At 44.6% G+C, this 26,403-nt stretch overlaps 1 long non-coding RNA gene across 1 annotated transcript in view; it reads left to right on the plus strand.

The window, feature by feature from the left end:
• LOC114810020 overlaps positions 1–21,283 on the plus strand; it is a 78,035-nt gene extending 56,752 nt beyond the window's left edge. Inside the window, exon 3 of the long non-coding RNA XR_003757765.1 lies at positions 21,214–21,283. This is a non-coding gene — a long non-coding RNA (uncharacterized LOC114810020). The remainder of the gene's footprint in view (positions 1–21,213) is intronic.
• Positions 21,284–26,403: the final 5,120 nt, after the last annotated feature.

Here is a 26,403-nt window from a genome sequence, read left to right on the forward strand (position 1 = left end):
CAGCTAATCTACTGTCCCACCACACTCATCAGTGTATACCTGATTGAGGCTCTCAGTACATGAAGGGCCTTCATGCAAATTAAGTCCCCAAAATGTTCATTTTTGGGTAGCACCCAGATTGGCGTAGTTGCCATAAGTCTTTCTGAAACTCAGTGAACGATACAGACACTTATAGCTCAACCCTGAACAGTGATTTAGATGGTGAGCTTCTTGAGGACGGGGAAAGTATGTTTTGTTTCTGATATATTCTCTCAAATGCTTAGAACAGTGCCTTGGACTGAGTATGTGTTCAGTAAACACCCTTGATTGATTAGCTGTTTATTATGCACTTACTATATGACAAGCATTGTACTAGTGCTGGGGTAGAAAATAATAATAATTATCACGGCACTTGTTAAGCACTTACTATGTGCCAAGCACTGTTCTAAGCACTGGGGTAGATACAACCTAATCAGATTGGACACCCTGAATCGTGTTTTCATTCAATCATATTTATTGGGCTCTTACTGTGTGCAGAACACTGTACTAAGCACTTGGGAAAGTACAATACAACAATAAAGAGAGACAATCTCTGCCCACAATGAGCTCACAGTCTAGAGGCGGGGAGGCAGACATCAGTGCAAGTAAACAGGCATCAAGACATCAATACAAGTAAACAGGCATCAATTTTAATAAATAAAATTACAGATTTATAAACTAGTGCTGTGGGGTGGGGACGGGGGGAAGAGCAAAGGGAGCGAGTCAAGGTGACACGGAAGGGAGTGGGAGCTGAAGAAAAGAGGGGCTTAGTCTGGGAAGGCCTCTTGGAGGAGATGCACCTTCAGCGGGGCTTTGAAAGGGGGGAGAGTGATTGTCTGGAGGGTTTGAGGAGGGAGGGTGTTCTAGGCCAGAGAGAGGACGTGGGCCAGGAATCGCCGATGAGGCATGTGAGAACAGGCTCGGTGAAATTAACACCAGAGGGGCGAAGTGTATAGGTTGCGTTGAGGAAGGAAAGAAGGGAGGTGAGGTAGGAGAGGGTAAGGTGATGGAGACCTTTAAAGCCAATAGTGAGTTTTTGTTTGACATGGAGGTGGTTAAGCAACCACTGGAGGTGTTTGAGGCCCTCCAGGTGACATGTCCTGAGCATTTTTGTAGAAAGATAATCTGGCTAGAGGAGTGAAGTATAGACTGAAGTGGGGAGAGGCAGGAGGTTGGGAGGTCAGAAGGGAGGCTGATGCAGTGATCTAGGTGGGATAAAATGAGTGATTACACTCATGTGGTAGCCGTTTGGATGGAGAGGAAAGGGCGGATCTTAGCGATGTTGTGAAGGTGGGACTGACAGGATTTGGTGACATTGGATAGGTGGGTTGAATGAGAGAGCCGAGTCAAGGATGACACCAAGGTTACGGGCTTGTAAGACAAGAAGGATGGTTGTGCTGTCTACAGTGATGGGAAAGTTTGGGAGAGGACATGCTTTAGGAGAGATGGTAAAGAGCTCAGGCTCACATTCTTAATCCCCATTTTACAGATGAGGTAACTGAGGCCCAGCGAACTTAAATGACTTACCCAAGGTCACACAGAAGTCATGTGGTGGAGCCAGGTTTAGAATCCAGGTCCTACTGACTCTGAGGCCCAAGCTCTATCCACTAAGCCACACTGCTTCTCAAGCTTCTTATGAGGTCTACCTCAACCAACTAGGTTTCACATTCTGCATGTTCGAGGATTCTCCATTTTCAATAGTCCCAACACTGCTAGAGTGATACAAGATCATCACGTTGGACACAATGTCGGGCTCATGGCCTAAGGGAGAAAGAGTAGGATTTAATCCCCATTTTACAGATAGGGACACTGAGGCACAAAGAAGTTAAGTGACTTGCCCAAGGTCACAAAGCAAGTGAATGGCAGAACTGGGATGAGAACCCAGGTTCTCTGACCCCCAGGTCCTTGCTCTTTCCACTAGGCCTCACTGCTTCTCAAGCTTGTTCTGAGCTCTATCTCAACCAACTTGGTTGTTAATAATTAATAATCATGGTTTCGTTAAACGCTTACTATGTGCCAGGCACTGTTCTAATCGCTGGGGTGGATACAGTTGCACTTACTGCACGTTCCAGGATTCTCCATTTTCAATATTTCCAACGCTGCTAGAATGAGAACTGATGGTGAGGATTGGTTACTTGTTGAGCCTGAGAGGGATGTGTTTTTTGGGTTCTTTTTCTTTTTGGAAAAAGATATTTCCCAAAAAATATTAGGCTTTGGCTTAGGTCCGCGAAGAGCAGAGCAGACACCAAATCTCACATAAACATCTGAGGGAGAGGCCCATGCAGGCATGAAAGTTTGTGAGCTCACAGAAAACAAGTTCCCCTGCAGGGTCTTCTCCGGGAACTCTTGTTACTGACAGAATAGACGGACAGCCCTGATTCATGTCAGCTTCCTTACTCTGCCTTTAGCTTTTAAATTTCAAATGGTTTGTTTGGAAGGTTTTTTTTCATCTGTTTCCTCTTTCCCTCCTTTCTTCCTTCTTCTGCTTCCCTCTCCCGCCCTTTCTCTTCCATATTTTTCCTTTCTCCCTCCTCTATGTCTATTTACTTGCAGTTTCCCAGAACTTTGGAGGGCAGAGGGGGAGGGAGGAAGAAAGGGTGAAGGAGAAAGAAAATGTGTAGAATCCTAGGGGGAAAAAAAACAATGGTCAGAGAGGGGAAAGTATTCACAGGAGATCAAAGGTCTACTCATTTTTCTCATTTTTCAAGGAATTCCTTGTTACCCTCTGTTCTTGATTTGAAACAATTTAAATTTCCAGTGAAACATGGAGGATGAGGGATCTAAGGCTATAGAGTCCAAGTCAGAACTGCATTAGTTCAACAAAATATTATCGTTATTATTATCATCATCATTGTACTTGTTAAGTGCTTATTATGTGCCAAGCACTGTTTAGGCTCTGTGGTAGATACAAATTCATCAGGTTGGACACAGTTCCTGTCCCACATGAGGCTTACATGAGGCTTGGAGAAGCAGCATGGCTCAGTGGAAAGAGCACGGACTTTGGAGTCAGAGGTCATGGGTTCAAATCCCGGCTCGGCCACTTGTCAGCTGTGTGGCTTTGGGCAAGTCACTTAACTTCTCGGCGCCTCAGTTCCCTCATCTGTAAAATGGGGATTCCCCTGTGTCTACCCCAGCGCTTAGAACAGTGCTCGGCACATAGTAAGCACTTAACAGATACCAACATTATTATTATTATTACAGTCGAAGTAGGAGGGAGTAGGATTTAATCTCTATTTTGCACATGAGGCAACTGAGACAGAGAAGTTAAGCGATTTGCCCTAGGTCACACAGCAAACATATGGCAGACCCGGAGTTAGAACCCAGGTCCACTGTCTTCCAGGCCCCTGCTCTTTCTCCTAGACACAGCTGCTTCTATATAAAGACCCGTTTTTTTTTCCCAAAAAGGGAAGAGGGAACATGGTGGCATATTCAGGAAATATCATTCAGGCAGAACCCAGTCCAAATGGGAGCTGTTTTTGAAGACATCGTCTCATAGGAAAAAAAAGAAAAAATTGTCTGTATCCCTCTTTCAGCTGATCCAAACAACAAAACTATCTCTGCTAGTACCCACATTATTGCGCTGATCACGAGGCTATGAAAATGACTTTGGATTTATTTCTATACATGAACATTTATAGTGCCCCTTGAAGTCTGGGACCTTGAGAGGTGGCAGACTTAAAATGCAACTCATTCCTTGGTAGAAAGTATTTAAAGCCAATAATTACTGACGGAGAAGCCTGGGTGGGAAGATTGGACAAATTAAATTGAGTCAATAAGAGTTTCGGCGTCATTTGTTGAGAGAAACTATTAGTTTTTCTTTTCCTAGTGGAAATTCTTCTCTTGTCATATAATCCTAATTAATTATTGTTTAAAGGCCTGAAAACTTAAATACACTGGGGAGTAATAGTCTTATGTTTCATTAACTATAGCTTCCAAAGTTAGAACTGATTCTATGGAAATTATGCAAGAGCAGAGCCCAGATTAGATGCCACAATAAATGGGTTGTTCCATTCTTGTATTTACATTTCTAACAGACTGGAATAGATTTAGCTTAAATTTACACTTTGAGATATATAGCCTTTGTTCAATATCATTTTATCAGAGCCAGCCAATCAATATGAACTTCAAGAGTATTTTACATTGATTTTACAATATATTTTGTAATTACTGAATCGATAAAAAAAAAAATTCCCTGCTCATTAGGAGATTAGCTATTTTTAATCATTTATATTAGGGTGTTTAACCAAAGGCACTGGAGGGTTTTTTTAATCACTTATTCCATGCCCCACTTTTTAGTGGATTTAAAAACTTATTAAATGAGCCTTGCAAGTAGCCGCTGGCCTAGGGTAAGACAACACAATCCAGGTAATCAGTAAAATTGCTAACTTCATTTACCTGTTAACCTTTGTCCCCACAGTGGGGTCAGTAGGGGTGGTGTGTGGGGGAGTGGCGGGCTGGACAGAAGAAAGGCTGGTCATATTTTCTCCTTATTTGTAAGGTTGCCCTAAATGGCTTGGAATTTTGCTGCCCAAAATTTATTTGGCAAGCCTGTTGTGTCCTGCGTGACCCAGAAGCTTATCACAGTAGCAGCAGTAAGACAGAAAGAACGGGCTGGGGTGCAAGAAAAACTAGGATCATTTAATCAGTCATCCTTATTGAACGTTCACCATATGCAGAGCACTTGTACTAAGTGCTTGGGAGAGGCCAATAAGAGGATGGCCAATACATCATCCATTCTTGGGAGGCATTGAATTACACACCCAACTCCTTTGGCTGCATAATGGATGCTTCAATTTACCATCTCCCCGACCCCAGGATGGACCTCACCACGGTAAAAGGCAATAGTTACCTACGTGTCCAACCTGATTACCTTGGGTCTACCCCAGGACTTAGGATGTGCTTGACTTACACTAAGTGCTTAACAGTTTGTTTACAATGGTATTTAAGTGCTTATTATATGTCAAACACTGTTCTAAATGCTGGGGTAGATAGAAGTGAATTAGGTTGGACACAGTCCCTGTCCTGCATGGAGCTCACAGTCTAAGTAGGAGGGAGAACAAGAGAACTGCGGTACAAAGACTTGCCCAAGGTCACAGGAGAAGCATTTGGCAGAGCGGGGATTAGAACCCAGCTTCTCTGACTCCCAGGACCATGTTCCTTCCACTAGACAGTGCTGCTTCTCATCACCACAATTGTTATTGTTACCTGTTTTCTCCCTCTGCCTGTCTCTAGTAGCATTGAATCCCAGCACCCCTGAGAGGGAGTTGACCATGATTCAGCGTGGCTCAGTGGAAAGAGGCTTGGGAGTCAGAGGTTATGGGTTCAAATCCCGCTCAGCCGCTTGTCAGCTGTGTGACTTTGGGCCAGTCACTTAACTTCTCCGTGCGTCAGTTACCTCATCTGTAAAATGGGGGTTAAGACTGTGAGCCCCATGTGGCACAACCTGATCACCTTGTATCCTCTCCAGCACTTAGAACAGTGCTATGCACAGAGTAAGCGCTTAACAAATTGTACATTCCAAGCGCTTAGTACACTGCTCTGCACATAGTAAGTGCTCAATAAATACTATTGAATGAATGAATGGTCAGTGGGAGTTAAGATTGAAGGTAAGGCCTGGTCCAGGGGCTGCTGTTTTCATCTACGAGGCTAAACCTTCCTGACTGCAGCAGGGGGGCCTCTGGGGTCAGGATGGGTTTCAGGTTATGGCTGCCCACTTCCTTTTCCCTTCCGATCCCATGCCTCCCCACTACTCAGACACTCCCTCCCCCACACACCAAAGATCTGCTGCCCCTTCCCATGAAGCTGCATTGATGAACAGCTCCAGTTAGGCAAGAACCAGAGGAAAAACTTCTGTCTCGCAAATTAGGTGGTCTACCAAGTAAGGACATAGAAAGAGAAGCTATCTGTACCCTTCCCTCCCCTGACATGTCACTCAGGTCGGAGCATTTCAGGTTTAAGTGCGGGTTTTTGAGATCCTTCTACACTGAACCCCCTCTCTTAATATTCCCTCTCTGCCCCACAGGAGAATGGAAAGACTGAGCCCTGCCTTTCCAGGATTCGAGCCTGGCGATCAGGGTCGGGGGAGAAGGGGAGAGGAAAGGGAGAAGAGTGGAGACGGATTCTGGGATTACCTGATTTAGGGGCGGAGTCGGATTAGTCCAGAGAGAAATTGGACAATTGCCCAGTGGAGTGAGTTGCACTTAACCCGGTGACGATTTGGAGTGTTGCCCAGTGGTCTTCAGGGAAGGCTGCCAGTTTTGAGGAATTGGGAGCAGCAAATAGGAGAAGGGAATAAGCAGGATCTCCTCCTGGCCTGTTTTTGTGCCTGGGGATGTCACAGGTGACAACTCCAAGCTCTGAAATTTCTACCTAGAGTCAACAGAGGGCAGGGCCCCAAGAGCGGAGAGGCCTTTGGCTGAGGGTCTTGTGAGACGTGTAGGTCGAGATGCACTTTTATCTGCTGACTGCTGGGTACTGAGGTGCCCCTTGGAAAGAGAAAGTTTGGCTCCAATCCCAGCAACTCCTTTGAATAAATCAGTGTTTTACCACCGTCTGCTCAGCATACTGTTTCCAAATCAGCAACACAACTGCCCATCATCAGTGCCCTGAGTGGAAGAGATTGTAATTAACCCCCTCACTGATCCTCACCCCAGAACCCACCAGGAGAGGCAGTGGTTAGGGAGGCGGGTCCTGGCACTTATTCATCTAAAACAAGCGATGGATTAAGCAACTTGGAAACACAGCCTGGAGAATTGATGCCTCCCGCCGTTTCTGCTGAGGAAAGGCAAAAGGGAAAAGACTTAACCTTTTCAGTTAGACGTGAGAAAGGGCAACCCAAATACAATAATGTCCTGGATTTTTATCATAGGTTGTTGAGAGTTTGAACTGAGAGAGGGGTTGATATTACAATCTGTATTTTACAGATAGATAAAGGCCCAGAGAGGTCAAAGAATTTGTCCATAATTAACCAGCACTCAGTGGCAAACATCAGTGGCAGGCTTGGGCTTAGAATGTCAGTTTCCTAACTGCCAATCCAATCTTCTCTCTCCACCCAAGACTCAGCAGACAACCAAACACAAGATTACTACTAAAGACTGGGAAATCCCTTCTTCTGGAATCTTGTAAGGCAAGAGTAAGTAAAGACAGAGGGAGATGTGAGCCCAGTAAGTTAACTCGTCATCCTCCTGGGTCCAAAGAAGAGAATCAAACCTCATGTGTATAAAATATTTCTGAAAAGGTGTTTTTTTTTCTGCCAGTAACAGTTTTGAGCAGTTAGGCTAGGTACAGTGGGAGTTACAAAGGAAGAAAAATATATTGTCCTGGTCATAAGGAGCTTGTGGTGTAAAGGGGCAGACAGGCTAAATATGATTATTCAATTATAGTATTAATAATTTAATATTGATAATGGCAATTATTAAGCACTTAGATGTCCCTCTAGACTGTATGTTCATTACGGGCAGGGAACGTATCCACTAATTCTATTGTACTCTCCCAAGTGCTTAATACAGTCCTCTGCACACAGTAAGCGCTCACTAAATACCATTGATTGATTGCTTTCCACGCACTATCAAAGCACTAGAGTAGAGAAATGTTAATCAGACTAGATTCAATCCCTGTACCACTTTGGCCTCCGTGGTCTAGAGGAGAGGGAGAACAGGAATTTTAATGCCGATTCTACAGATGAGGAAACGGAGGCATGGAGAAATTAAGGGACTTGCCCAAGGTCACACAGCAAGCAAATGGCAGAGGCAGGATTAGAATCCAGGTCCTCTGACTCCCAGACCCATGCTCTTTGCACTAGGCCGTGCTGCTTCTCAATTGAAAAGGTATCTTTTACTCGGAGCTGTATTTTGATTAATATCAACCAGGTATGGGGCTGTCAGTTTTTTTTATGGTATTTATTAAGCACTTATTAGGTGCCAGGCACTGTACTAAGCACTGGGGTAGTTATATGATAATTAGGTTGGACACAGTTGCTGTCCCACATAGAGCTCACAGTCTTAAACCCAATTTTACAGATGAGGTAACAGAGGCCCAGTGAAGTGACTTGCCTAAATTCACACAGCAGACAAGTGGTGGAGCTGGGATTAGAACCCAGGTCCTTCTGCCTCCCAGACCAGTGCTCATTCCACTAAGCCATTCTGCTTCTAGCTGAGAATAGAATTTGGGTGTGCAGAAGGAGGGAAGGCTTGTTCCTTGCCTTCAGCAGACTCATAATTTAGGTATGACTAGCATAATCTAGGCATAGACTAGCATATAAAGGAGTTTCCCAAAAAGATGAGGTTCTCAGACCATCGATTGATCAAGGACCATGAATCTGGGCAGAAAATGAGCTACCTGTACTCTCTCTTGCCCTTGCCTGTCCTGTTCCCGCTGAGGCACGGAGTGCAATGAATGAGTAGGTAGTCAGAGATACATTCTATTACAAAATGAATATGCCGTTGTTCGCTGTGGGAAGAACTGGGATAAGAACCCACATCTTCCCATACCTAGAGCAGTGCTCGCTCCACTGAACCAACAGCAGTGCTCACTGACACATACACAAAGACCAGTCTTATGGTTAAATATTTCCCAAGTACCGAATTGGCAGTTGAGCACTTACTGTGTGCTGAGCACTGTACTAAGTGCTGAGAGAGTACGATAAAATAATGTAACAGACACATTCGCTGCCCACAGAGGGCTTATACTCTAGAGGGGGAGAGAGGTATTAATATAAATCAATACATTACCGATATGTACATAAAGTTCTTTTTGGCTTGGAAGGGATGATGAATTAAAGGAGCAAGTCAGGGTGACGCAGAAGGGAGTGGAAGAAAAAGAGGGCTTAGTGAAGGAAAGCCTCTTGGAGGAGATGTGCCTTCAATAAGGCTTTGAAGTGGGAGTAATTATCTGGCATAGAGTGCCCTCCTTCTTCATATCAAAGGCAGGATGTCGGCGAGAGGTCAGCAGCAAGATAGAGGAGATTAAGATAGAGTGAGTAGGTTAGCATTAGAGGAGCGAAGGGTGTGGGCTGGGTTGTAGGAAGAGAGTAGGGAGACCAGCTAGAAGGGGGCAGGGTAACTGACTGCTTTAAAGCCAATGGTGAGGAGTTTCTGTCTGATGTGGAATTGGATGGGCAACCACTGGAGGTTCTTCAGGGGTGGGGAAATATGGCCTGAACTTTTCTGTAGAAAAACGATGCAGGCAGCAGAGTGAAGTATGGACTGGAGCGGGGAGAGGCAGGGAGGTCAGCAAGGAGGCTGATGCAATGATCAAGGCAGGATAGGATTAAAGTAATAGTTTAGATGGAGAGGAAAGGGCAGATTTTAGCAATGTAGTGAAGGTTGAACTGACAGGATTTCGTGTTAGTGAAATCAGCATTCTAGGCCAAATATGTGGAGTGGGCCAGAGGGAGGAGAGTTGACTGCGGCCGTGAGCCCCAAACTAGCTTCCGTATAGTCGTTGGAGGAGCTGGACTCGTTAAGAAACCATTTCCAGGCCCCGTTCCATATTCTGGCAAGGAAAGAATGCTTAACTCCATGGCTCCCTAATTGTCTTTGACACTGTTTATCATTTGTGATGATCCCGCCATCCTCAGCAACCTCCGGCTGCCCTAATTTAGCGTATCGGTCTAGTGTAGGGGGACCAACGGAGGAGAGCCATTGAGGGGGGCAAAGCCATTACAAAGCTGACAGGGCAGTGAGAATAGAGTGAAGTGATGGAGTGACCATGACTTGGCCCGAATGCAAACCTACATCCTATTGGATTGACCTTTCCGGGAGAGTAATGTGCGTCCCCGGCTGTCATCGTGGCTGCGTGGCTGACTGGCTGTTCCAGGGAGATCGTTTCTCATAATCAAGACAGATTCCTTGTATAATCCGCCTCCTGTGACGATCGATATGCACCTCTTGAGGGAGATTTCCAGGCTGTGGCATCTGGACTTTTGGGCCATCTCTGCTGGTGGCTGGGAACGTCATTGAATCTGTTCCGATTGACAGAACCATCCTGTTCCTAGTTAAGCCTTGCAGGTAAGTACAAGCCATTTACCAGCCCAGGCTCACTTCCTCAAGATCCTATGGCATAGCTGGTCTGGAAGTGCTTTGTTTGATCTGATTACCTTTCCCATTGGAGTAAAGCAAGGTGGCCCTGACTTCATATATCCTCGCACTTGGTGCTATCAGAAATGAATACACAGACATAATCCCTAGCCTTCAGGCATTTCAATTAAGGCTGGGCAATTTCCTTCATCCCAAACCCTGTCCACCACCCATGGACAAATCCAGTGTAATTCATTTTATTATCTACCTCTCTCACTAGATTTCAAGCTCTTTGTGGGCAGGGATCGTGTCTACCAACATTACTGTACTCATCCAAGTGCTTAGTGCAGTAGCTCTGAGAGCTCTGCACACAGTAAGTGCTCAATAAATACCACTGAGCCCGTTTTTAGACTGTGAGCCCGTTGTTGGGCAGGGATTGTCTCTATGTGTTGCCAAATTGTACATTCTAAGCACTTAGTACAGTGCTCTGCACACAGTAAGTGCTCAATAAATACGATTGAATGAATGAGTGGGGCTCCACTGTGACTTTTGAGGGCTATTTCTGGCAGTATCTATTAGTTTTCTAGCCAGGGTCCACCAAACCAAAAATATCCCAAAATTTGGAGCCTACCCTTTTTTTTTTTAATACTATCGTTAAGCTCTTATTATGTGTCAAGCACTATACAAAGCGCTGGGGTAGATAGAAGCGAATCAGGTTGGACACAGTCCAGGTCCCATATAGGACTCACCGTCTCAATCCCCATTTTACAGATAATTTCTCTGCGCCTCAGTTACCTTAAGTGACTTGCCCAACATCACGCAGCAGACTCCTAGCGGAGTCAGAATTAGAACCCATGTCCTCTGACTCCCAGGCTGGTGCTGTATCTGCTAAGCCATGCTGATTCTCTTTCTTCTCCAATAGTGAGTCATTTAACTAGCATAAAGATTCTGACAGGGTTCACCGTTATCGATAAGCAGAACTGAAGAAAGGGTCACTCTTTTTCTGTGGCTACATTTATGTGACTCAGCTTTACGTGGACTCAGCACCACTCAGTAATTCACTCTGGTTACAGCTGGCTCCATCCCCAATCAAACCTTTGATTTATATATTCAGCACTAAATGTATGCAGAGCACTGTACTGAGCGCTTCGGAGAGTAGAAGCAGCATGGTGTAGTAGAGCACGGGCCGGGGAATCAGAAGGTCATGGGTTCTAATCCTGACTCTGCCACTTATCTCCACTTATCTTGGACAAATCATTTCATTCAGTAGTATTCATTGAGTGCTTACTATGTGCAGAGCACTGTACTAAGCGCTTGGAATATACAATTCAGACATGGATAGAGACAATCCCTGCCCAATGACGGGCTCACATTCAACTTCCCTGTGCCTCAGTTACCTCATCTGTAAAATGGGGATTCATTCATTCAATAGCATTTATTGAGCGCTTACTATGTTCAGAGCACTGTACTAAGCGTTTGGAATGTACAAATCGGTAACAGATAGAGACAGTCCCTGCCCTTTGGGCTTACAGTCTAATCGGGGGCAGACGGACAGGCAAGAACAATAGCAATAAATAGAATCAAGGGGGTGAACATCTCATTAAAACAATAGCAAATAAATAGAATTAAGGCAATGTACATTTTATTAACAAAATAAATAGGGTAATGAAAATATATACAGTTGAGCAGACGAGTACAGTGATGAGGGGATGGGAAGAGAGAGGGGGAGGAGCAGAGGGAAATGGGGGGAAAAAGAGGGTTTAGCTGCGGAGAGGAGAAGGGGGGCGGTACAGTGAGTAGAGGGAGAAGGGGAGCTCAGTCTGGAAAGGCCTCTGAACCCCATGTAGGACAAGGGACTGTGTCCAACCCGACCTAGTAAGTGCTTAACAAATGCCATTATTATTATTATTATTATTATTATGATACAACAGAGTTGATAGACACATTCCCTGCCCACAACCTGTTTATAGAGGAAAATGAAGGGGGAGGGAGAACAGGCGTTGAATCTCCATGTTAATAATTACTGTGGCATTTGTTAAACACTTTCTATGAGCCAGGCACTCTAAAAAGCACTGGGATGGATACGATCAAATTAGATCTTTGCATTTTACAGATTAAAACTGAGACACAGAGAAGCTAAGTGATATGCCCAAGGCCACACAGCAGAGCCGGATTCTCATGACTCTCGGGCCTTTGGTCTTTCTACTTGACCAAACTGCTTCCTCATAGGTCACATTGCTACCTCATAGGCCGTGTTGCTTCAATTCAGTGGTTGTTAATGTTTTATACCGGTCAGAATGGTCATTCATGCATTTACTGCATCGTGATGGCAGCGGGAGGGGATCTCACTAGACTTCACCTTTCCTGTCCCGTTGCCGTAGGCCAGAGAGGCAGCCCTCAGAACAGGGACCTTCTCCAGAGTAGCACAGAGAAGCAGTCTTGCCTAGTGGAAAGAGCACAGGTCTGGGACTCAGAGGACCTGAGTTCTAATCCCGGCTTTGCCACTTGTTTGTTGTGTGGCCTTGGGTAAGCCACTTCACTTGGCCTCTGTTTCCTCAAATATAAAAGGGGACTAAATACCTAATCTCCCTCCTTCTCAGATTGTGAGCTCCATATGGGAAAGGGTGTGTGTGTGCAACCTAATTATTTTGTATCTACTCCATTGCACGTCATATAGTAAGTGCTTAACAAATACCATTCAGTGCTTGGGAGAGTACAATACAACAGAGTTGGTAGACACGTTCTCTGCCCACAACCCAATTATTATCATTTTTACTTGGGGTGCTGAGAAGACGGGATCTTCAGGGTGGAAGGAAAGGGGAATTATATGGTCGAGACTCATAACACCAAACTTTTTATGGTATTTGTTAAGCGCTTACTAGGTACCAGGCACTGTTTTAAGTGCTGGGGTACATTCAAAGTAATCAGGCTGGACACAGTCCCCGCCCCAAGTGGGACTCACACTCTTAATCCCCATTTTACGGATGAGGCGAGCGAAGCACAGGGAAGTGAAGTGACTTCCCCAAGGTCACAGAGCAGACAAGTGGCGGAGCCAGGACTAGAACCCAAACCCTTCTGACTCTCAGGCCCATGCTCTATCCACTAGGCCACGTTTCTTCTCAGAGTTAGTTACTGCTGCCTACCTGCTTGGTCCCTGATTGGTTGCGTTGGACACTGGCTCCGAAGGAAGTCTTGGCAGGTACCGTTAACGTCTACCTTTATTTTAAGCTCCCAAGTGCCTACTCCCATCCTCTGCATACAATAGCTACACACAGTTCTGCCATAATGCATGTTTTCACTAAACATTTTGGCTAGGATGTTAGGGAATTAGGGAACATTAGTCAGGCGACGTGAAGCCTGCCTGGATACCTCATGCTGTGGTATCTGAAGAAACAGCTTGCGTGCATGCACGTGGGGGACTACTAGAGTGTGAGTTTTCCTCTACTTGGGGATTTGTAAGCATGCAATGCTGGTGTTATTTAATAAACACTGCCGCTGAGCTGCTCCAGGTGGCCTGAGACCCTATTCAAGGCGTTAACTACTACGAGAAAAGCAGCGTGGCCTATTGGAAATGAGTCAGTCAGTCAACTGTATTTATTGAGCACTTATTGCATGCAGAGCATAGTGCTTAGAACAGTGCTTGGCACATAATAAACGCTGAACAGATACCATCATTATTATTACTAAGCACTTGGTAGAGTACAATACAACAGTAAACAGACACATTTCCCTTTCTACAGTGAGCTTATGCTCTAGAGGGGGAGAATCAATCATATATATTGAAGACACTGTATGCAGAGCACTGTACGATAGAACGCAGATCCTATGACTCCCAAGCCCGTGTTCTCTGTTATAATTCCAGCTCCCCCACTTGCCTGCTGTGTGATCTTGGGCAAATGACTTCATTTCTCTGTGCCTCACTTTCCTCATCTGTGCAATGGAGATTCAATGCCTGTTCTGTCCCTTATTGAGAGTGTAAGATCCATGTGGGACAGGACTGGGTCCGACCCAATTAACTTGTATCTATCCCCATACTCAGAACGGCGCTTGACACAAAAAAAGTACTTAATGAATATCTTAATAATTTTCAAAAAATCCCACTCTATCACTAGCTTCTTGTGCAACCACAGGCAAACTGCTTAATCTCTCTGTGCTGTCACAGATCAGCAGCTGGGTCAATCCGTGCTTCAGCATACTCATCTATAAAATGGGGATTCAATACCTGGCCTCTCCCTTATTTGGACTGGAAGCCCCTCGCTGGACAGGACCACTATCTGACCTGATTAACTTGTATCTCGCTGTGTCTTGTCTTATCCTGTCAAGTTGTTTCCGACCTATCGCAACCCTATGGGCACATCTCTCCCAGAATGACCCAACTCCATCTGCAATCGTTCTGGTATCGTATCCATAGAGTTTTCTTGGTAAAAAAAAAAAAGATGGAAGTAGTTTATCACTGCCCCTTTCCGAGCAGTAAACTTAAGTCTCCGCCCTTGACTCTCTCCCATGCTGTTGCTGCCCAGCACAGGTGAGTTTTGACTTGTAGCCGATTGCTTTCCACTCACTAGCCTTTGACCAAGCTAGCAATGGAGTGGTTATGCCTCCATTTGACTCTCCTTCCCGTAGCCGAGACTGGTAGACTACTGGAAACTAACCAGGTGCCAGCCTAAGAGGGGATGAACTTGTACTTACCCCAGTGATTATAACTGTGCTTGAAACATTGAAAGCGCTTAATAAATACTATGATTGCTATGGTCATTATCATCATTATCAAAGCAGAAGCGATCCAGGGCTAGGCAGACCACTATGAAACCAAGAGTTTCTCCTCATGGCTAAAGGCACTAAATAATCAAAACTGCGGTATTTAAGTGCATTGTGCCGAGCATTGTACTAAGCATAGGGATGGATGCGAGACAGTCAAGTTGCACATGGGCTCACAATCTAAATAGGAGGGAGAACAGGTATTGAACCCCGATTTTGGAGATGAGGTAACTGAGGCACAGATAAGTCAAGTGCCTTGCCCAAGGTCACACAGCAGACAAGTGGTGGGTCAGAGCTGGGATAACCTGTCTGCAATTCCACACTGCAGGAGTGGGAAGTGGGCCAGGCCCTGTTCAATTTATTTTACACAGCTAAACTGAAAGATGCCCCAAAGGTGTGCATGCAGGTGTTAAAATATGTTTCTACACCTTGGAAACTCCTCCAAGTCAATCAATTTATCGAAAATCTGAGAGACAGGGACAGTCATTCAAGAAGCAGAGGAAAGAGTAAAGGCCTGGGAGGACTTGGGTTCTAAGCCCGACTCTGACACTTGGCTGTGTGATCTTGGGCAAGTCACTTAGCTTCTCTGTGCCTTAGTTACCTCATCTGTAAAATTGGGATTAAGACTGTGAGCCCCATGTGGGACATGGACTGTGTCCAACCTGATTAGTTTGTATCTACCCCAGCTTTTAGTTTAGTGCCTGGCACTCAGTAAGCACTTAAGAAATACCATTAAAGAAACCAAAAGTAAAAAAAACCCACAAAAACAAAACCTGCTGTATGTACTTAACTATGCCTTAGGGGCACACACCCAAGAAGGCATGCAAATGATTGTAAATCACTTTGCTGAATCAGCCAAGTGTTGGGCCTGGTGATAAATCCAAAGGAAACCAAGGAAATATAATAATCTGCATAGGGAAATCACACCTGGCCCTGGGATAGAGAAAGGTCCTGGGAGTCAGAAGGTCATGGGTTCTAATCCTGACCCCACCACTTGTCTGCTGGGTGACTTTGGGTAAGTCACTCAACTTCTCTGTGCCTGCTACCTCATCTATAAAATGGGAATTAAGAATTAATTCATTAAATAGTATTTATTGAGCGCTTACTATGTGCAGAGCACTGTACTAAGCGCTTGGAATGAACAAGTCGGCAACAGATAGAGACGGTCCCTGCCATTTGACGGGCTTACGGTCTAATCGGGGGAGACGGACAGACAAGAACGATGGCAATAAATAGAGTCGAGGGGAAGAACATCTCGTAAAAACAATGGCAACTAAATAGAATCGAGGCGATGTACATTTCATTAACAAAATAAATAGGGTAATGAAAATATATACAGTTGAGCGGACAAGTACAGTGCTGAGGGGATGGGAAGGGAGAGGGGGAGGAGCAGAGGGAAATGGGGGGAAAAGAGGGTTAAGCTACGGAGAGGTGAAGGGGGGTGGTAGAGGGAGTAGAGGGATAAGAGGAGCTCAGTCTGGGAAGGCCTCTTGGAGGAGGTGAGTTTTAAGTAGGGTTTTGAAGAGGGGAAGAGAATCATTTTGGCGGAGGTGAGGAGGGAGGGCGTTCCAGGACCGTGGGAGTGGGACAACCTGATTTCCTTGTATCTATCCCAGTACTTAGAACAGTGCTTGGCACATAGTAAGTGCTTAACTTAATGTTGTTGTTATTACTATTATTATGAGTGCTGCATCCAAGCTGCAGACTGGGAGTCATTTGCCTCAGATATCCACCAGGTATCCACCGTGGCATAGTACAACTACAAAAGGGGTGGCTTGGCCAGAAGCTTTGGGAATAACATGAAACAATGAGGAAAAACAGAAAACAGCATTAGGTTCTGAAAACCTCAGACTTAACAGCACAACACAAAGCCTTGCTGTGTATCTCATGTGATTGAGAGTGTGGGTTTTGAATTGGTCTTTTGGGTCACACACATATACACACACATCCATAGGTGAATTTCACCCTAAGTGGTGTCTTCTTTGAATAGGAAGAAAACCCACGTCTGTGTGGGAGAGTAGCTGGGTCTTTCTTCACCCAGTGGTCATTGAGGGACTTTTGAGTGGATGGATTATTGGACCCACTGTGTAAATATGTATTTAGGGAGCCTTAATAACACATATTATTGACCAGGCAGAGCCATGGAGCTGTTCCTGGGGAAATCCATATTTAGTATACTATTGATCCACAAAATGCAGCCAACACCATATTAATTTGGAGATGTGTATTAAAAATGTTTTATAAAAATTACTGCACACAGAAAGCAGTTGATACACAATTTGCTAATAACTTGGCTCCTCAGAGTCTTCCCTTTAAATCTTCTCGTGTCACTGACCTGACCTTACTTCCATTAAGTTTTTTTTCTCTTTTTTTATTAGGCAGAGTTTTACAGCAGGAGGGCAGGAAGTAGGACGTGTTCCTTAGTGATTGCATAGGCGTTTCGGAAGATGGGGATTAGAGGCAGTGGTCCTGGCTGTCCCTTGCTTTGAGGCCTTGGACGAGTCGCTCTGCTTTTCTGAACCTCAGTTTCTTATCAGTAAGAGGGAGGCTGAAGTCCCCCAGGTGTTTCAGGAGAAAGCCCTGAGAGTCCTACTGTATATATGTAGCCTGTCCTTCGTGCTCAGAGGTGACATTACAGAAGGCGAGATTTCCTTCATGAGAATGGGAGTGACTACAAAGTAACAGCACGGTTTTAAGCTCCAGACTAAATAGCCTTTTCAATGCCGCAAACGTAGAGATTGTCCGTAGAAGTAATAAGTGGCAGTACTAATGACATTTACTTTTTGCATTCACCCTACCGAGTGCAAGCCGTACAGGGGCTTGAGAAGTACAACAGAAATAAGGAGTTTACCCTCTAATGGAGGTGACAAAGAAATATTCTCCAGCAATGGAATCAGCTGCGCTGTTGCATTTAGCTTCATGCCGGAGTTGTTAGTCTGCTAATTCTACTGTATGATACTCTCCCAAGCGCTCAGTACAGTGCTCTGCACATAGTAAGTACTCAATAAATATTAGCTGATGGGCTGATTGATTTGATACTGCAAGTTGTTATAATAACTGTATTTGTTAAATGCTTATTGGGTCTCAGACACTGAGCAATGTAGTTAATATAGTTTCCTTCTGGATATTGGCCTCCAGGGTTAAAGCCTGAGTGAGGCAGGTGATTTTTAGGGTCATTTTTCTAGCACATTCCCCTTTCAGGGGACCTGATAATTGTTATTTTGGTATTTGTTAACAACTTACTATGTGTCAAGCACTGTACTAAGTGCCCAGCACTGGGGTAGATACAAGATAAACAGGTTGGACGCAGTCCCTGTCCCACATGGGGCTCACAGTCCAAGTAAGAGGGAGAACAGGTATTAAATCCCCATTTTACAGATGAAGGAACTGAAGCACTGAGAAGCTAAGTGACTTGTCGAAGGTTACAGAGCAAGCACGTGGCAGAATCGGGATTAGAACCCAAGTCTGACTCCCAGGTTCATGCTCTATCCACTAGGCTATGCTGCTTCTCTTGCCACCGACCTCTTTCCCAAGCCTCCTCCACTGAAATTCCCTCCTGCTTCCCAACCAACAGACCTCAGCTCTCCCCCTCTCCAAATCCTTCCTAAAATCACACCTCCTGCAAGAGTTAATTTCTAATCTTCCAAAACCAGCCCTTCTGATTCACCTGAACACTTGTGATTTACTCCTCACTACCACCTAGTCAATCAGTCGGTCAACCAGTGGTATTTATTGAGTGTTTATTGACACGGTTATGTACACATCTAGCCTATTGCTTAAGCTCTGTCATACATATATCTGCTTTTCCTTCCTCCTTTATGTAAATTATTTTTATGTCTGTCTCCCCCACAAGATTCTAATCACCTTGAGGGTAAAGACCATGTGTACTAACTCTGTTCTGCCAAGAACTTGTTAGAGAGTTGTGATAATACAATCACTCATCCTATCCTGCCTAGATTACTGCATCAGCTTCATTGCTCCTGTCTCTCACCACTCCAGTCCATACTTCACTCTGCGGCCCGGATCATTTTTCTACAGAAATGTTCAGGACATCACCCCTCTCTTCAAAAAGCTCCAGTGTTTGCCCATCCACCTCCACATCAAACATAAATTCAACACTGGCTTTAAAGCATTTCACCACCTTCCTCCCTTCTACCTCACCTGGCTTCTCTCCTACAACTCAGCCTGCATACTTCACTCCTCTAGTGCTAACCTTCTCACTGTGCCTCCATCTCGCCTGTCTCGCTGCTGACCCCAGTCCATGTCTTACCTCTGGCCTGGAACGCCTTGCTTGTCAGCTGTGTGACTTTGGGCAAGTCACTTAACTTCTGTGCCTCAGTTACCTCATCTGAAAAATGGGGATTAAGACTGTGAGCCCCTTTTGGGACAACCTGATCACCTTGTATCATCTGATCACCGCCCCAGTGCTTAGTGCTTTGCACATAGTAAGTACTTAATAAATCCCATTATTATTATTATTCTCAAATCCGACAGTTACTCCCCCTCCCTCAAAGCCTTATTGATAGTAGTAATAGTGATGGTATTTAAGTGCTTACTACGGGCCAAGCACTGTTCTGAGCGTTAGGGTAGATACAAGATAATCAGGTTGTCCCAGAGTCTTAATCTCCATTTTACAGATGAGGGAACTGAGGCCCAGAGAAGTGAAGTGACTTACCCAAGGTCACACAGCAGACAAGTGGGGTAGCTGCGATTAGAACCCATGACCTCTAACTCCCAAGCCTGTGCTCTTTCTACGAAGCCATGCAAATCTCCTCCGAGAGGCCTTCCCAGATTAAGCCACACCTTTCCTTATCTCCCACTCCTTTCTGCGTCACCCTGACTTGTTCCCTTTGCTCTTCTCCCCTCCCAGCCCCACAGCAATTATGTACATAGCTGTAATTTTATTTATTTGTATTCATGTCTGTCTCCCCTCTTCTAGACTGTAAGCTCGTTGTGTGCAGGGAATGTGTCTGTTTATTTTTACATTGTACTCTCACAATCTCTTAGTACAGTGCTGTGCCCACATTAAACTCTCAATAAATATGATTGAATGAATGAATGCAGAGGAGGCACTTGATATTACTGATTGGGTTGACAAAATAAAGATCCTCATAATCTCCATTATCTCCCAGTTATGCAGTCAAACATTTATTAGCATGCTCTGAGTTGATATAATGAATAGCAAACCTTTCATCAAGAGCAAACCTTTCATCAAACCTAAAGAATGTAGTATATTTTCTAAGGCTATCCTTTTGCTTTTCAACATAAGGCCTCTGATTTTTATTTTTTCAAAAAACCCAGGGCCACCAACATTTATAATCTATATTTGTGCAGCCTGAATTTTAAATAGTATATGTGAAGATTAAATGATTGGATTATGTTATTAGGTATATTTCAATTACCTTTCAAGCAATCTTTGGGTACATAGCATGCAGAAAACTTGCAATAGAATTTGAACTCAGTGTGGAAAGAGAACTGGAGTTAAGAAACCTGGGTTTTAGTCTCAGGTCGACCAAGTGGAAATACCTATTGTGTGACCTCAGGCAGGAAACCGTCTCTGTGCCTCTGTTTCCTCATCAGTAAAAAGGTGATTAAATTCCTTTTCTCCCTCCCTTTCAGACCATGAGGCCCATACGGGACAGGGACTGAGTCAGATCTAATTATCTTGTACCAGTCCTAATGCTTGGCACTTAATAAAAGCACTTAATAAATACCATCATTATCCTTAATATGCTGGCATCGTGGTTTAGGTGGGTCAGATATTGCCAGACACTCAGAGAGAGAACTTTTTATTTTCTTCATCTTTTTCCCACTTCCTCTTCTACGCCACCCTCCCACCTCATTCACTACATTCCTCTTCTAGGCTCTAAACTGCAGAGGGCAGAGGTCACGACCACTAACGTTATTAGGCGCTCACAGACGGTACAGTTTTCCGCACACAGTAAGCTCTCAATAAATACAACTGTTTGATTGTTAGATCCCTCCCTTCTTCTAACGCACTTTCCCCTGTGAGCTCTCAGTGAAGGGACCACCTCTCTAGGATGTTTCCTGTAACCCAGTTGTTTACTGAAACAGGATCGATTTGGGAAGAAGTTAGTCAGTCCTATTTATTGGGCGCTTACTGTGTGCAAAACATTGTACTAAGCATTTGGGAGAGTACAGAATAACAGTAAACAGGCACATTCCCTGCCCATAACGAGCTTACAGTCTACATGGGGAGCAGAGAGGACAAAAGGTGGGGGGTAGTCCCTGGAAAATGGGGATATCTGGTAGCCCTCACCCATCTCCTCGGTCACTGAATTACCCGAGTGCTCAGGAACGGAGGGTCTCTGTAATGACAGCAAATTAACGAGGCTGCTGAATATACTTTCTGACAGTAATTCACGTTTTCCTCATCCCAAATGTTACATATGGCCCACAGGATATAAACGAAGGTAACTGGCATGATAAAGAACCGATCCTATAGCCTGAAGGAGATCCCTGCAGTAAGGTAACAATGCTTACAGATGCCTCTCTACTTTAAATATGTGCATGCTTACTTTATGGTACTGCCTGAATGATCTATATCCCGCTCTTTTCTATGGCAATTTAAAAAGCGATCTGGTTTATGGCTTTGTGCGAGAATCTCTTCCCTTGACTAGAAACCTTTGGAACCTTGGAAATATGATGAGTGGCTGTAACAGCCACCTATTACATTTGCTGCCCCTTTCCTTTCCTGTTTCTCCCTCACCATGGGCAGGCAAGGCTGCCATGAGAAGCAGTGTGGCCTGGCGGATAGAGCACGGACCTGGGTTCTCAACCCAGCTCCGCCATTTGTCTGCTGTGACAATCCTCTAGACTCCAAGATCATCGTGAGCAGGGATTGTGTCTGTTAAATTATTGTGTTGTGCTCTCCCAAGTGCTTAGTTCAGTGCTCTGCACACAGTAAGCACTCAATAGCACATAAGTATATATCTGTAATTTATTTATTTATGTATATTAAAGCCCTTCTCCCCCTCTGGACTGTGACCTCGTTGTGGGCAGGGAATGTGTCGGTTGTTGTATTGTACTCTCCCAAACACTTAGTTCAGTGCTTTGCACACAGCACTCAACAAATACAATTGAATTGAATTAAATTGAGTCACTATGATTGACTGATTGACCCTGGGCAAGTCACTTGACTTCTCTGTGCTTCAGTTCCCTCATCTGTAAAGTGGGGATTAAGACTGTGAGCCCCATTTGGGACAAGGACTGCGTCCAACCTGATTAGCTTGTATCTATCCCAGTGCTCAGTACAGTGCCTGGCACGTAAGTGCTCAAAAAATAGCATAAAAAAGTATCTGCCCCATCAATGCCTGCAAACCCAATCCCTGCTCCCCACAAATTAATCATCCCACCACCATGCCTTTGCCTATTTCATTACTTCCACTTGGAATGCTCTCCCCTCTCTTCATTGTCAAACTGTGGCCCTGCCTCTGACAAAGCATCGTTAAACACCTTCCCCCAGATCCATGAAAAATAAGCCCATATGACTCCAGCCTCTTGACCCACTCCAGAAACGTTTGTGCTCTTCTGGATATTTCCATAAGTATCAGTCAAGGATTTTCAATTCCTTGTGCTCATGTGAATTTTTCATCTTCATGCTTCAATTCTCTGCATTTTGTGTACATTTATATAATGTAAATGTACAAAATATATGTTTAAAGGGTTTACCCGTTCTTTTGGCCTGCAAGCTCCTTGAGGGACTGTACCCTCCGAGGGCTTGGTCAGTGTCTAACTTTCACTTGTATATTCTTTTCCAGCGTTTAGTACAGTGCTTTGCAAACAGTAAGCTCTAAATAAATATTATTACTACTCCCACTGTTTCTTTTCAACTTCATAGAGCACAGGGCTTGCCATTCAATCAGTCAGTCGTGTTTATTGAGTACCTACTGGATACAGAGCACTGTGTTAAGTATGTGTTAAGTAATGCCTAGTGGATAGAGCACCGGCCTGGAAGTCAGAAGGACCTGAGTTCTAATCCCGGATCTGCCACTTGTCTGCTGTGTGATCTTGGGGAAGTCGCTTCACTTCTCGGTGTATCAGGTCCCTCAGCTGTAAAATGGGGATTAAGATTATGAACCCCATGTAGGGCTTGGGCTGCATCCAAATTGATAAGCTTGTATTTACCCCAACACTTAATACAGTCCCCGGCACATAGTAAGTGCTTAACAAATATTAGGAAAAAAAAACCTGGGAGAGCATGATAGAGGTAATTGAAAAGATCCCTGTCCTTGAGGAGCTTAAAGTCTAGCGGGGAAGACGGGTGGTAAAATAATTTACAGGTAGAAAACAGAAAGTGGATATGGAGGTAAGTGAGTGTTTAAGAAGTAGGGTGGGTGATTAACTGCTATAGGTGGTTGTGATTCCCTAAGTGGGTGTTTGTTGCTAAGTGCTGGGGTGGCAATGAAACCAGGAGGGAAGAGAAATGAATCTGGGAAGGTCTCCTTGGTATGATTTCAAAAGGGTTTTGTAGCGGGGAGAGCAGTGGTGTGGTGGAAGTGAAGGAAGAGGGAGTTTCAGGCAGAAGAAGGAGAGTGAGCAAGAAGTCATAGGAGAGATAGATGAGAGCAAGTCTCAATGAGTGGATTAGCTTGAGAGGAATGAAGAATGCAAGCTGGGGTACAGTGGGAGAAGATAGTGGATAAACTGAAGGAAGAAAACTGATAAAGTGTCTTAAAGCTAATGCTCAGGATTTTCTGCTTGTTGTGAAGAGGATTGGGTAGTCTTTGCCCTTAGTTGTTCAATTGATCAGTCATATTTATTGAGTGCTTACTGTGTGAAGAGCACTGTAGGAGAGTATAATATAACAGAGTTGGTAGAGACACTAGTGCCCACAAGTAGCTTACGGTCTAGAGGGGGAGAGAGACATAAATAAATGATGGATATGAATGTAAGTGCTGTAGGGCTGAGGCTTGAATGAATAAAAGGTACAAATCCAAGTGCAATAAATGCTGTTGACTGATTCATTCATCCTATAATAATAATGATGATGGCATTTGTTAAGCCCTTACTATGTGCAAAACACTGTTTTAAGCACTGGGGAGGATACAAGGTGATCAGGTTGTCCCACATGGGGCTCACAGTCTTAATGCCCATTTTACAGATGAGGTAACTGAGGCCCAGAGAAGTTAAGTGACTTGCCCAAAGTCACACAGCTGACAAGCGGTGGAGCAGGGATTTGAACCCATGATCTCTGACTCCCCAGCCCGTGCTCTTTCCACTGAGCCACGCTGCTTCCACGCTTCATCAGGCAGGCCCGAGGAGGTGGGTGGGATTGATGATTGCGGAGGGAAGCAAGGTGAGGAGGCAGAACTTGGGGTGAGAGACGGCGAGACGGATGGCTAGGTGAGACTCTGGGACAGATCAAGGGAAGGGGCCAGAGGTAGGAGCTAAGGAGGGAAAGAGAAATCCAGGAAAGGGAATTGTGCATTTTAAACTTCAATCAAAGATATTTATTGAATGCTTACTGTGTACAGTGCACTGTGCTAAGCGCTTGGGTGAATACAACAGAATTGGCAGACACATAACCTGCCCACCAGGGACTTACAGTCTACAGGGGGAGATGGACATTAACATCAATTGAGAAGCAGCATGGCTTAGTGGAAAGAGCGTGGCTTTGGGAGTCAGAGGTCACGGGTTCTAATCCCAGCTCTGCCACTTGCCAGCTGTGTGACTTTAGGTAAGTCACTTAACTTCTCTGTGCCTCAGTTCCCTCATCTGTAAAATGGGGATTAAGAGTGTGAGCCCCACATGGGACATCCTAATTACCTTGTATCTACCTCATTGCTTAGAACAGTGCTTGGCACACAGTAAGCGCTTAACAAATACCATCATTATTATTATCAACTACAGACATGTGCATAAGGGCTGTGGAATTGAGGATGAGATGAATATCAGGTGATTAATGGTTACAGATCCAAACCAGGGAGACACAGAAGGGAGAGGGAGTAGGGGAGATGAGGGCTTAGTCCAGGAAGGCCTCTTTGAGGAGATGTGATTTAAATAAAGCTTTGAACTTGGGGAAAGTGGTGCTCAGCTATGAAGGGGGAGGGAGTTCCAGGCCAGAGGAAGGATATGGGCAAGGGATCAGTGGCGAGACAGATGAAATTGAGGTACAGTGAGTAGGTTGGTGTTAGAAGAGTAAAGTGTGGTAGGAAATCAGTGGAGGGGTGAGCTGACTGAGTGCTTTAAAGCCTAAGATAAGGAGTTTCTGTTTGATGTGGAAGTGGATGGGCAACCAATGGAGATTCTTGAGAACTGGGGAAGACACGGATTGAACATTTTTTTAGAAAAATGATCTGGGCAGCAGCGAGAAGTATGAACTGCTGTGGGGAGAGAGAGGAGGCAGGGAGGTCCGCAGGGGTACAGATGCAATAGTCTAGTGGGGGCTATGAAAAATGTTTGAATCAGCATAGTAGCAGTTTGTATAAGAAAGAGTGGATTTTAGTGTTGTTGAGAGGTAGAACTGACAGGAATAGGTAACAACTGAGTATATGAGTGTAGAACTGACAGGATTAAGTAACAGTTGAATATATGAGTTGAATGAGAGAGCAAAGTAGAGGATAATGCCAAGGATATGGACATGTGAGACAGAAAGAATGATGGTATTGTCTACAGTGATGGGAAAGTCACAGAGAGGATGGGGTTTGAGTGAGAAGATAAGTTCAGATTTGGACATATTATGTGGGAGGTGTTGGTGGGACATCAAGGTAAAGATGCCCTGAAGGCAGGAGGAGATGTGAAACTGCAGAGGAGGAGAGAAGTCAGGACTGGAGATGTAGATTTGGGAATCATCTTCATAGAGTTGGTAGTTGAAGCCTTGAGAGCGAATGAATTCTCCGACAGAGTGGTGACGGAGAGTAGAAAGAGACTCAGAACTGAGCCATGAGAAACCCCCACTGTCAGAGGAGGAGCCAGTTAAAGAGACTGAGAAGTCTGTCAGTTGTATTCATTGAGTGCTTTCTGTGTGTAGTACACTGTACTAAGTGCTTGAGAGCAACCAGAAAGAAAGCAAGAGAAGAGGAGAGAACAGTGTTAATGAAATCAAGATTAGAAACTGTTTCCAGAAAACCCCAGGCATGGATCAGAAACAAGGAGGGAAGTTTTCTGTGTAAAATAGGGATTCAAAACCTGTTCTTCCTCCTAGATTATAAGCCTCATGAGGGACGAGGACTTTGTCCAACCTGATTAACTTATATCTACCCTAGTGCTTGGGTAGTGCTTGGCATAGAATAAGCAGTTTACAAAACAATTATTATCATTATAGCTTTGTTTTCCATTTATCAGCAGTCCTGTACCTTTATCAGTAGAAGAATTAAGTCGGCTTCATACCCAGATCTCTAGGGAAAAGGACCACCCCCTCCCCTTGTTAAGGAGTATGTGGAGCGTAGTTACATTTCAGGAGGTAGTCACAGTCTTTATTTCAGTTCTATTGATTCTCCTAATGGCATTTTCCTCATTAAGCTCAGTAGGAGGACCCTGAAAATCTCCTGCATATGCACTTGATTGGAACACTAAAATGTGTCCTCATTAATATAACGTAAGCGAGTACAGTAAGTAGCATGGGCTAGAAAAAATCCCTAACCCGACA

This window comes from Ornithorhynchus anatinus, chromosome 3 (assembly GCF_004115215.2).
Source record: "Ornithorhynchus anatinus isolate Pmale09 chromosome 3, mOrnAna1.pri.v4, whole genome shotgun sequence".
NCBI classification, from domain to species: Eukaryota; Metazoa; Chordata; class Mammalia; order Monotremata; family Ornithorhynchidae; genus Ornithorhynchus; species Ornithorhynchus anatinus.